The sequence below is a fragment of the Zootoca vivipara genome, chromosome Z1 (genome assembly GCF_965207765.1).
Source record: "Zootoca vivipara chromosome Z1, rZooViv2.hap1.1, whole genome shotgun sequence".
Lineage (NCBI taxonomy): Eukaryota > Metazoa > Chordata > Lepidosauria > Squamata > Lacertidae > Zootoca > Zootoca vivipara.
This window is the reverse complement of record NC_142583.1, coordinates 10,742,168-10,754,817: the sequence shown is the minus strand read 5'-3', so window position 1 is coordinate 10,754,817 and position 12,650 is coordinate 10,742,168. Positions and strand designations below refer to the sequence as shown.

At 41.7% G+C, this 12,650-nt stretch overlaps 1 protein-coding gene across 2 annotated transcripts in view; it reads right to left on the bottom strand.

The window, feature by feature from the left end:
• Positions 1-12,650, bottom strand: part of STIM2 (stromal interaction molecule 2) — a 73,962-nt gene that overhangs the window by 39,585 nt on the left and 21,727 nt on the right. The gene's annotated exons all lie outside the window — the stretch shown is intronic.

Genomic DNA, 12,650 nt, shown 5'->3' with positions numbered 1-12,650 from the left:
TTAGTGGTCTTTTATTTATGTGGGGTGGGGATTGGTGAGCAAGATGCCAGGACCTGCAATTCACACTCTCCTGTATAGCATGGGAAATGCTTCACAACAATGCCACTACAGAGCGTACAAGAACATTGGACCACACAGGCTGAATAAGTTAACATAGGTTTTGCTCAACAAATCCCTGGCCTCTTCTTCAGCCACATGTTAATCAGGTAAGAATGACCCTCATGAGTGGCAATTCTTGTGTGTACACACACACACACGAGTGTGTGAATACTACTACTACTAATAATAAAGATAGAAAGCTTTAAACCAAACAGAGTCAAGCAGTTCTATCCTGTTTCCACTTGCTGTTTTTATTTAATCCACTCCATTTGGTTTATTTAAATCAAAGACTTGTACACTGACCACTAATAATAAATCATATGTTGTAGATATTATTGCAAATTTATTACGCTATTTTTGCGATGTACAAATAACTTCTTGGTCTTTTTATTTATACAGTTTATTATTCCTATGATCCTTGTTTATAAAATACAATAAAAGTTACTTCAAAAAGAAAAGGAAAAAATAATAATAAAGAGGGGTAACAAACTAAAAGGCAGCAAGTACAAAATAACTTATTACTGGGAAGCGGCTGTTAATAGCTTCTCTAACATGTGTGTTTTTCATACAAACATACAATAGTGTGTGGGGTGGGTGGGAAAGTCCACACAGAATGTGGAGTGCAAGGGTGTAGAACAAATTTGCTGGAAGCACCCATTACAATAGACTAGAAGCGGTCCAAGATTCTTCATCCTATAATACTATGTTTTGGGTGGGCAGAACAATTTAAGTGGAATCTCCCTGCAGAGAGCTGGGGACAAGAGGAGGTAGAAATGCCAGAAATGCAAATAAAGGAAGTAGAAGCTGCTGTGCAGTTAAAGAGGAAGTTGGGCAGCGGTGAGGTGGTACCAATGGGTCGCCAGCAGCTACCCGACTGTACTACTAGGTGCCACCAGTCCTTCTTAATTCTCCTCCACAAACAGAAATTGTGGGCTTCCCATAGGCATCTCTATAAGAACAGAATTTTGGATCCGAAAGGCCCTTGGTCTGATCCAGCAGAGGTCTTTGTATGTTCTTATGACAGCCTGTGCTGTTATGACCTGTCTGAATTTCCTTGCACAGCACAAAGCATTCTCCCCCACAAAAGATTCTGCAGAAAACCGGGGAAAGTAGAAGTATTTAAGCATTCTGAGTAAATTAGTTCTTGGAATCCGACAAGGCCATCAAACCTAAACATGCTTTCAATTTATTTTCCTGCAGGAAACATATTGTATACCACAGAGGAAAATCTAAGTTATTGCTATTAAATGACAGCTTATCCAGAACGGAAGCCCTATAATTAACTTTTAATTAACAGCTTTGGTCGCCCTGTATGATGACCTCTGTCAGGAGAGAGACAGGGGAAATGTCTTCATTTTCCTTGACCTCTCAGCATCTTGAAATCATGATAGCCTTCTGGAGCAGCTGTCCAAGTTATGGGTGGGTGGCACAGCTTTGTGGTGGTTTTGGTCCTACTTGGATGATCGTTTCCAGAGGGTGACGCTTGGGGTGTGCTCTTCAGCCCTGTGGTGCTCTCAATGTGGGTTCCTAAGGATTCAATTTTATCCCCCATGCTGTTTAACGTCAACATGAAACCACTGAGGGGGCTATCCAGAGTTTTGGAGGAAGTTTTCAGCAATACGCTGATGGCACATGGCCTTACTTCTGCTGGACCATTACTGTCTTTGGCAATGGACTGGATGAGAGCCAACAGACTGAAGCGCAATCCAAATAAGACTGAGGCACTGTTAGTAGGTGGTTCCCTAGACCAGTGGTCCTCAACCTTGGGCCTCCAGATGTTTTTGGCCTACAACTCCCATGATCCCTAGCTAGTAGGACCAGTGGTCAGGGATGATGGGAATTGTAGTCTCAAAACATCTGGAGGCCCAAGGTTGAGGACCACTGCCCTAGACCACATGGATGGAAGACTGCTTCCTCTTGATGGGGTTACACACCCTCTGAAAGAGCGGGTACACAGACTGAGGGTACTTCTGCATCCTTTGCTGTCGCTTGAGACTCAGTGGCCTCAAAAAGTTATTTCCACAGCGGGTTCTCTAGCTCTCCATTTGATTTTTCCTGCCGGTCACAGTAAAACCTGCTATGGAGGGAGTTTTTAAAGCCCTCCGCCTCACTTACTGGACTCTGGGAAGGTCATGTGAGGGCCCTGGAGCCTTGCCCATCCTTTGCAGTTCAGTAAGCAAGGTGTGGGGGGCAATGCCTGTTCCAGACAGGTAGGGATGGTCTTGCAGAGGGAAGGTTCTGGGTGTTCCTGGTTTTACATGATTTTGTGTTTACACAAAGACCCTCAGAAGCAAAGCCTCACGTAAGCTGCAAGTTACCAGTACTAAATTTCATATCTCTTCACAAACATACATTGAATTGTCCCATAAGTTGAATAATATTTCATCACAACAGAGGCTAAATCTTTGTGATGATGCAAAAATGGCAAAATGCTGCTTTTAATCAGTTTCACTGGGCACATCAGCTGCATCTCTTCTCTGGCTACAGATATCAATGTTCTGTTAGCATCCAGTGTTGACAACTACAACGTGTTGTAGATGAGGTTGTCTTTGAGAAGTATCCTCATTACTTGTTAAGCACCAAGCAGTTCTGTCTCAGGTACCTTTAATGGTTCTTAATGGTATTGGAGCCACAGCTATTTATCTTTTATCTGTTGTTCTTATTTTGGTCATAACTTCTGGCTTTATTGGTTTATGTTTACAGGTTTCTTTGTTGCTTTTATGGTTATTTGTGTCATTGCTTATTTTCTTATGTTTTTACTGTAAACTCCTTAAGACCACTTTGTGAAAGGTAGAGTAAATACACCCATAAATTAAACATGCAGGAGTACCACATTACAAATAAAATCTAGATTCTGTATGTCAAACCCTATTCTATTACACACACACACACACACACACACACACACACACACACACACAAATAATAATCAGGGGATCTGTATTGTAGCAGTGGGAGGAGGTGGTTCTCACTTGTACTCCAAACCAAAGTAAGTACCAACTATGGTCACATACATGAGCCATCTACTAAAGAGGGCTCATCACTTTGTAATTAAACGTTTATTCCTAATACACTGGACTTACTTTTTACACAACTTGGTCCTCATAACCCTCTTAATTTTATAATGGACAAATAAGTGCTTTTCTTCTCAAGAAAAACGTTATGTGCTTCTTCTTCTTTCTTTTTTTTAAAAAAAGGAAAACCTTGTCGGTTCCCTTGAGCATTGGTCAAAAGAACACTTGATACCCTTCACAGATCAAGTTCCTGAAGGCATTCAAGAGTGAAGAACATGAAGGGAAAACAGTGAACAGTTTGAAATTAAGAAACACGTCATTTTATGAAAAAAAAGCCAGTTTAATCATAGCTGGGGTGGGGATTGATCGAAGTTAAAAAATGTAATTCTTAACAACATACCTATGTTCTATTTTACTTAAGACTAAAATAATGCCTTTAGATTACCAATATTATTGTTGCTATTAAAAATTTTTACTCTGTTCTTCTGCCCATAGAACACCCAGCAGTTAAGATGAAGAAAAGTACAATATATTTATAAGCAAATAAAATAAACAGTTACAAAAAGGGAATGAAGAAAAAGCCATTTACAACAACGTAATCTGAAAAAGCAGCAATCATGTTAAAAATAATTTTTGAAAAGCAATTGAATTATACATTACTGCCAAGTAAAAGTGTTTTCTATTTGTGTCCTGAATGGACCAAAAGAGGGTGCCAGAGAGATCGCCACTGAAGATGAGCCATAGCACTGGCACCATCACTAAAACAGCAGCATCTCTTATGTTCACTCATTTAACAGCCCAAAATGGTGGTAAGGACTCCAAGGAAGTTATTAAAGCCTAGGCAGGTCTGCATGGCAGATCAATACCATTTAAAGACTTTCCAAAAAACAAGCTGAAACAAGATTGGAGTTAAACATGCCGATGATTAGCCAACACTCAAGAGTTCAGTTGCCACATTTTGGACTAACAGACATTTTAAAGACATTTTCAATATATCAGAATTTCAAAAGATAACCCCCATATACAGAACAGTGTAGTCATCTGATCTGGAAATAGCTGAAGTATGTATGCCAGGTTCATTTTCTCTAAGAGAACCAATTCTGAGACAAGCTTCACAGAATTTTGTTTATGGGCATCTTTGATATCATGATGACAGATGCAATGTGTCACTAACACAATCACACAAGTCAAGCAGCAGCAAGAGGAACAAGACAATGCTGAAAAGCAAGAAAACACCAAAAATATATGTGTCAAATATTGGTTTAAATAAAAGATGCTTTTCAAGAAATGTGAAAAAATGGTGCAAGGATCATAAATTTTTGTGAAAAGCGTAGTATGGTAAATAGAAGAGTAGAAATTTAAAGATTGAAAGACAAAGGGCAATCTAGGCCACAGCACACAGAGACATACAAATTGCAATACAATCACTGATGGTCAGTAATAAATGAGAAGAAAGCCCAATATTGGGGATGGGGGAGAGGGAGAAAGCACCTCCAGGTACACAGAAAAACCTTTGAGCCCAATGCAGAAGCCAATGCACTTCTGAAAACCTAAATCCACAGCAAAGCGATGTTTGTCTCTTAGCCTTCCTGATTAAGAGAACTCTTAAGAATCATGCAGAACATGCCTATAAAACAATCACATACTCCCATGCTAAGTACAGTGGTACCTTGGGTTAAGAACTTAATTCGTTCTGCAGGTCCGTTCTTAACCTGAGGTACCACTTTAGCTAATGGGGCCTCCCGCTGCTGCCGCCGCGCAAGTTCTGTTCTCATCCTGAAGGAAAGTTCTTAACCCGAGGTACTACTTCTGGGTTAGCGGAGTCTGTAACCTGAAGTGTCTGTAACCCAAGGTACCACTGTACTCCATGCACCATAAAGAAACAGAGGCCAATGAAACACATCTGGGGGAAGTTAAAGTTGTCTGGATGCATGGCAAGGGAACTGAATCTTTAGCTCCATGATTCCAAATGAGCAGCACACTAACACTGCCACCTCTGTGAAAACACCAGCAGGAAAAAGAGATCACAAAACAGCAAGAGAGTAAAAAGAGGGAATGTGGCAAGACCAGTACAATTAGGTCAGTTTCCACAAAGTCAATCTCTTCTTTGAACAGTCAACTCCAAAAGCCCCCTTTAAAAGAAGCTTCCCATCAAGTCACTGGTTCCATTGTTTTAAAATTAACACAGCTGTTCAAGGAGGTCATGCTAACATAGGAGAGTTTGTCCTTACATGTAACCAGAGCCAGTTCCATTAAGGGCTTTCAAGACGGAGACTGATACCCTGGATTTGCCCTGGTATTCGACAGGGAAGCTAGTAAATCAGTGCAATAACATGTTCTCTACAGCCGCAGCTTAGTAGCTGTTTTCTGAATCAATTTCATCTGTAAAGACACTTACTATAATTTATGCATCACAACTGAAGGATTTTTTATCTGACTTTTGGAATGTAGGCTGAAGAACAAAACAGTTTCTAAGGCTGCAGTCCTATACCCACTTACATGGAAATAAACCCCACTGACCACAATGAGACTTGTATCCGAGCAGACATGTACAGAATTGCACTCTAAGAGCTGTAAGGGGCTGGACAGACACAGCTGCCCTTAGCACAGAACTAGAGAAGATCCAGGTTCAAATCCCAACTCACCCATAAACCGATTTGGGTGCCTTTGGGCCAGTTTCTTTCTCAGCTTAAGTTGGAGTTGTAGGGAAAATTGGACATAAATGGAATAGAAATGTGTACATATATTTCTTTTGTCCTACTGTTATCTATAGGGACCCAGGTGGCGCTGTGGGTTAAACCACTGAGCCTAGGGCTTGCTGATCAGAAGGTCAGCGGTTCAAATCCCTGTGACGGGGTGAGCTCCCGTTGCTCGGTCCCAGCTCCTGCCAACCTAGCAGTTCGAAAGCACGTCAAAAATGCAAGTAGATAAATAGGAATCGCTACAGCGTGAAGGTAAACAGTGTTTCCGTGTGCTGCTCTGGTTCGCCAGAAGTGGCTTTGTCATGCTGGCCACATGACCTGGAAGCTATACGCCGGCTCCCTTGGCTAATAATGCGAGATGAGCACGCAACCCCAGAGTCGGTCACGACTGGACCTAATGGCCAAGGGTCCCTTTACCTTTCTGTTATCTATGAGCATACAATTTGTAAAAACACAACCAAAACCTAGCATGCTATTTGCTGTAGGCAATGAATAGTCAAGTATATACAGTATGGGCAATACTGTCATGACAACAAAATCATCTTCACAACTCTAAAAAAGTACCTTACTGTGACAAAATATATACTGTACAAGAGAGAGGACAAAGTCTGTCTCAGCTGTTTCTGTTTAAGTGCAGATTTCTAAATCTTATGTATAGCTGCGCTATGGGTCAGTTCACATATTAAAATCTTCTCTGCCATACCAATTTTTGTACATTGGTACATCAATGTGTAAAGGGAAGTATAAACCCTGGTACATAAAGGTAGCAGCTGCTATCTCCGGGATAGCAGAGGCTGGGGGGGGGGGGGATTCAGAGTTATGAGCCAACATGATGCAGGTGGTAAGTCCACCCTCTGATATGACAAGTGGCTAGCAGAGGGTTTCCTTTGAAGTGTAGTGATGAAAAGTCATAAACACCACACTTGTAAGACAAGTGAGTGGTAAATGAGGATCCCCATTACACACACTGTCCTCACCATCTGGTAATCATTTACCACCTAATATCTAGGCAACACAATTCAACAGAAATATGTTACCTCCTACTAAAGAGTTGAATGCACTAAATTTAAAATTAAACCTGTTCTACAGATGTACCCACCAATTTAGTTATGTAATTCTTCACTGTCAGTTTTCCAAGCACCAAATTATTAGTGGTGATGCTAATATTTGCATAATGCATTTTACAGAGAGAAGGTTGTATCAGTGACTTCATTAAAACCTCAAAGCCATCTGCTATGCAGGCACATAGGAATGGTGCAATTCGACTGTGACCAGTGTTCGAAACTCCCATTGTTCTAGCCGCATTTTGCAACAGGGAATTTCATTAGCGCGAGCAGCTTCTGAGCTCTGGGTGCAGTACTGTGCCTAAGATTTCAGATTAAAATGGCAGAGTGGAAGGAAAGGTGGACCTTTTCCTGCCTCCCCACTTCCAGCTACTCTCTGGAAGAGGAGAGGCTGGAAGGCTGGAGAGGAGATCATCTTAAGATTATTAGGGGGTGGGGCAGGGGAAGGGCAAGACCATGTGAAAAATGAACATAATGTTTTAGCTGCATTCATTCATTTTCAGCTTTGTAGTCTTGTTATATTAAAAAACGCAGCTAGACTTTCCGTTGCTGTGCCCATAACCTAGGCTTAAGGTGCCATTTAGCTCCTAGCTTTCATATCTCAGTTTCTAACACTGACCGTGACTCATATCATACCACCTTCCAATAGCAAAATGTGTGGCCGAAGACCAACTAGTACAGCAACGTGAAGGGGTCACCCAGAGAGAAGCAAGAAAATGAAAACAGATTGCTGTACAGGTAGGTGCCTACAACTTGTGGCTTTACAGTCTAGGAACTCATGGCAAGAAACTGATGAGAGAAGCACCATTAACTGCAGAAGCATTTCTCCTTCCGCCTTGCCTTGGAAGATCTTGAAGTGCTAGAAAGTTTTTCCCCTTGCAGCTTGAAGGGTCCTTTCAGGTTGTTTAATTCAGATCACACTGAAAAGCACTTCCAGCAATCTTAATTACACCCCCTTCAAGCTAATAAGTCTATTTAACAAGAGGGAAGCAATAGTTCCACTCCATTCTGCCTTGGTCACACCCCACGGCAAGTACTGTGTCCAGTTCTGGGCACCACAGTTTCAAGAAGATACTGACAAGTGAGAACGTCTGCAGAGGAGGCTGACCAAAATGATAAATGGATCTGGGAACCAAGGCTTATTAGGAACAGTTGGGGGAGTTATTTAAGTTTGCTATACAGGAGAGACGACTCAGAGGTGATATGATAGCCATCTTCAAATATTTGAAGGGCTGCCACATGGAAGATGGAGCAAGCTTTGTTTTTTGCTGGTCCAGAGGGTAGGACCCGAACCAACGGATTCAAATTACAAGAAAGGCAATTCCACCTAAACATTAGAAAGAACTTTCTGATGTAAGAGCTGTTCAACAATAGAATGGACTACCTTGTGCTCTCCTTCACTGGAAGTTTTTAAACAAAAGTTGGATGGTCATCAGTCAGGCATTAATTAGGTGTGATTCCTGCATTGCAGGGATGACCCATGAGGTCCCTTCCAACCCTACAATTCTGTGATTTCTAAGTTTGACATTTTGTAATACACATGCTCAAGTCAAGAATACTTCGGCTGCATTGTTCTGAAGTTTCTATCAGTATTCAACATATTCCCGGGTAAGAAAGAAATTGAAGTGGCTGAGCGAACTTCCTCTGTAAATGGTTCATCATAGCAACTGGAAATGGCTGCAGTGCCAAGCAAAGGAAACACAAACAGGGAGGCAATCTGTTCTTAGCTTCACAGTGTTTCCTCTATGCTGGTGAAAGGGAGATGGTAGCATCTTGACTGATATACAAAGGTTTTTTTGTTTTTGTTTTTAGTGGATGACTAGAAGTATTTGTCAAGGCAACGTGAACAGAGTTAGCAAGGGAGGAAAATGGCTGCAGCAAGGTCAAGGGCAAACTGCAAGCTTTAAAAACTACATGCATACAGCAAGAGGAATACCACAAAACCTCAAAGGTTTATCCTTTTGTTCCATCTGATTGTAACTATACAATTCCTACCATCCCAAATAAGTTCCACCTACAGCCCAGGTACACATCACCCTCTTCTCTTGCCAGAAAGTTTACCTGCTACCTTCAAAGTTAACACACCCATACAGCTTTCAAACAAAATACTGTGGTTTAGACTACATTTTTGCTGTCTTGTTTCACCACTACTATTGCATATAAAAGGATATGCAGTCTGATGACATTAAATAGAACTACAACTACTGGTATTATCAAAATTTCATACCGGTACATGGTTCTCCCTCTGTAATGAATAGGACACTTTGGTTCAGGGATCGCCAACCTGTAGTTCCTAAACTTCATACAGCTCTTTTGACACTTCCAGCTGCAGCTCTCGAGACCACATAAGGTGCCCATGCGTTTTATAATTTCCTGTATCCTTCCTAAGACACTGATGGAACAGCAATCCCTGTTCTATGCAACCACTTTGGTAGCAGATGCCATTCAGGACAAAGGAGTATCTGCCATGCGTAAGAGAGAAATAATTGGAGGCATGGTCAGCAAATCAGAAGACAAAAGGGGGCAGAGAAGCATGGGAGAGGAGAAGACAATAAGAAGCTATGTCAGATGATGGAAAAGAGAAGGCAGAGTTGCTGGCTATTGAAGAGGTGTGTAGAGTATGAAGAAGAGAGACAAGCAACGGACACACATAAGCCTGGGCTAGAGAGAAAAGAAAGGAGGTTTACTAGGCCTGAAGAATGGTATGAAATCAACCAGTGTTGCCCCTGGCCTCTTTGCAGAAGTAAGGTTCAGGCTATTGTTAATAATACCGGTAATAATAATAATAATAATAATAATAATAATAATAATAATAATAATATACCATCCTATACCCGGGGGCCTCACAGAATAAAATCAAGATATAAAACCACAAAATTAATACTACTACTACTAATAATAATAATAATAATACAAGCCAACAGCCCTCCCCCCCCCAACAAAAACACATTTTAAAAGGGCATAGGATGTAAATCTGACCAAAGGCCTGGTTAAAAAGGAATGTTTTTGCCTGCCTCCTAAAGGTGCATAATGAAGGCGCCAGGTGAACTTCCCTGGGGAGAGCATTCCACAGATGGGGAGCCACTGCAGAGAAGGCCTAGTCTCATGGTGCCACCCTCTAGACCTCTCGAGGAAGAGGCACATGAAGGAGGGCCTCAGAAGGTGATCTCAGGGTCCGGGTAGGTTCATATAGAAAGAGGCAGTCCTCTTTCCCCACTTCCACTTTCCCTTCCAGTCACTTTCTACAGGCTTTGCCTAGAAGGGTCAATCAATCTGCCTATGATCTGACTTTTAGTAGACATCTGAAGGCAGTCCTGTAGAGGGAAGTTTTTAATGTTTGATGTTTTACTGTAGTTTTATAATCTGTTGGAAACCACCCAGAGTGGCTGGGGCAACCGAGTCAGATGGGCAGCTTATAAATAACATTATTATTATTATTATTATTATTATTATTATTATTATTATTATTACTATTATTACTGCTGCAATTCAGAAACTGTCCAGCAGTGCACGTATGCAGTGTTCAAAAAGGATATTGTGCAATACATTTGTTCAGGCAATGATAGACATCTCACCATCTTGCAATAAACCCTTCCTAATCAGATGCTGGAGTTTGCTGTGGCATCTGATTTATATTCTGTGCATGCATGAAAGCATAACATAATCAAGTCATAAGAAATGCAAATATGGAGAAAATTGAAATTTTAAGTCAAAATGGGAGGAAGATTTTACATGCACCGTTAAATGAGACAATCCTCTTGGCTTTAACTGCAATGCATCAGTCACTCTAAACTTTAAAGTAAGCAACTTGAAATGCCACTCCTAAACAAATCAAGAGACATTTCATTTGAATACACACACAGCCCGCATTAGAATTAAGGAAAACATATTGCTTTCAGCATTCGCTAAAGCAGTCTTTCCCAAACTGGTGCCCTTCACAAGTTTTGGACTACAAAACTCGTCAGACCCAGGCAGCATGGCCAACTGTCAGCGATGATGTGAGCTGTAGTCCAAAACATCTAGTGGGCACCAGGTTGGGAAAGGCTAAATTAGAATTACACACAACTAACTACTAAAGACAGGACGTGGGTGGCACTGTGGTCTAAACCACAGAGCCTAGGGCTTGCCGATCAAAAGGTTGGCGGTTCGAATTCCCGCAACAGGGTGAACTCCCGTTACTCAGTCCCAGCTCCTGCCAACCTAGCAGTTCGAAAGCACACCAGTGCAAGTAGATAAATAGGTGCCGCTCCTGCGGTAAGGTAAACAGCATTTCCGTGCACTGCTCTGGTTCGCCAGAAGTGGCTTAGTCATGCTGGCCACATGACCCAGAAGCTGTCTGTGGCCAACGCTGGCTCCCTTGGCCAGTAAAGCAAGATGAGTGCCGCAACTCCAGAGTCGCCCACGACTGGACTTAACGGTCAGGGGTCCCTCTACCTTTACCCAACTACTAAAGACAGGATTCAATGTTACATGCACCCTCAAAATCTGCTCCAGAGTATCCCCCAACTCTCCAGAGCAGATTTTGAGGGTGCACAGGGGGTTGCAGGGGTGCGGAAAGGAAGATGAAGTCCCACTGCGTGATCTTAAGTCTGTTTCACTTCCACAGACAGCACTGGACACAACTCTAAGACTGGATAGCTAGAGAAGCTTGAGAAAACTGGAAAATGAAAACTTCTATGTAAACCCTACCATAATTCACACACTAAGTCTTCAGTTGCTTATGCTTGCACACACTGCTCACCGTGACTAAAACAGACCTCATGTAAATGGGTGCTATTCACAGGTAAACCGGGGGTTCCTATTCAGGAACGCATTAGAGTAAGGAGGGAACCTGTGGCCCTCAAAATGTTGCTCAATTTCATCTCTCATCAGCCATTAACATTGGCCAGGCAGAACTGGGCTGATGCGAGTTCGAATCCAACATAATCTGGAGAGTTCTATACAGATTTCTATACAGGTATCTGCTTTAAAAGTTTGTTAGGTCATCTGCAACAGTCATTAAAAGAAACTTACAAACTCAGAGCTTTCTCCTGCGTTTTGGAGTCCTGTTGGAGCTTAATGACGTAAGTTTCGATTAGCACTTTACCAAGTACAGAAATTGATACTTTATACATGTCTTTGCGGGATAACAAAAACTGCTGTGCATGCTAAAAACTGCCACCCTTTGGGTACCTTCCACATAGCAAATATACCACTACAGATACGTCCCTCCCTTTTGATATGTATCCTCTTCCTTTTACACCTTCTCAATTCTATTTTTATCACAGCAGATTAAAAATGCAGCTATCAGTTTTTCAGTAGAGTCTCCCACACACACACACACAAATGGATAGATCATAGCAAGCATGTGACAAATACTCCTGACAAAACTAGCAAGCATGTGGTAAACCAAGTTTCCGGCAATTTTGAAACAAGGAGGTAGAATAGGTGGCCCCTAAGATGTTGCTGCACAACCACTGTCATCATTCCTAATCAATGGCCCATAGCAGCAGGAGGTGATAGGAGCTGGAGTCCAACAGAATTTATTAACATTTAGGGAACTCTCCGACTGTAATCCTGTCCTCACTGACCTAGGAGGAAGTCACTTTGAACTCAATGAAACGAGAGGTAGAGCAGTGTTGTGAACTGCCCTGAAATCTACAGGTGTAGGGAAGTATAGAAATTTACTAAATAATAAATAAATGCGGTTTGCCTTTTCAAATAAACACACAAACCAGAACAAAACTCTCCTCTATGTGTCCTAAATTTTGAGATGTAGTTCTGCATAGCAT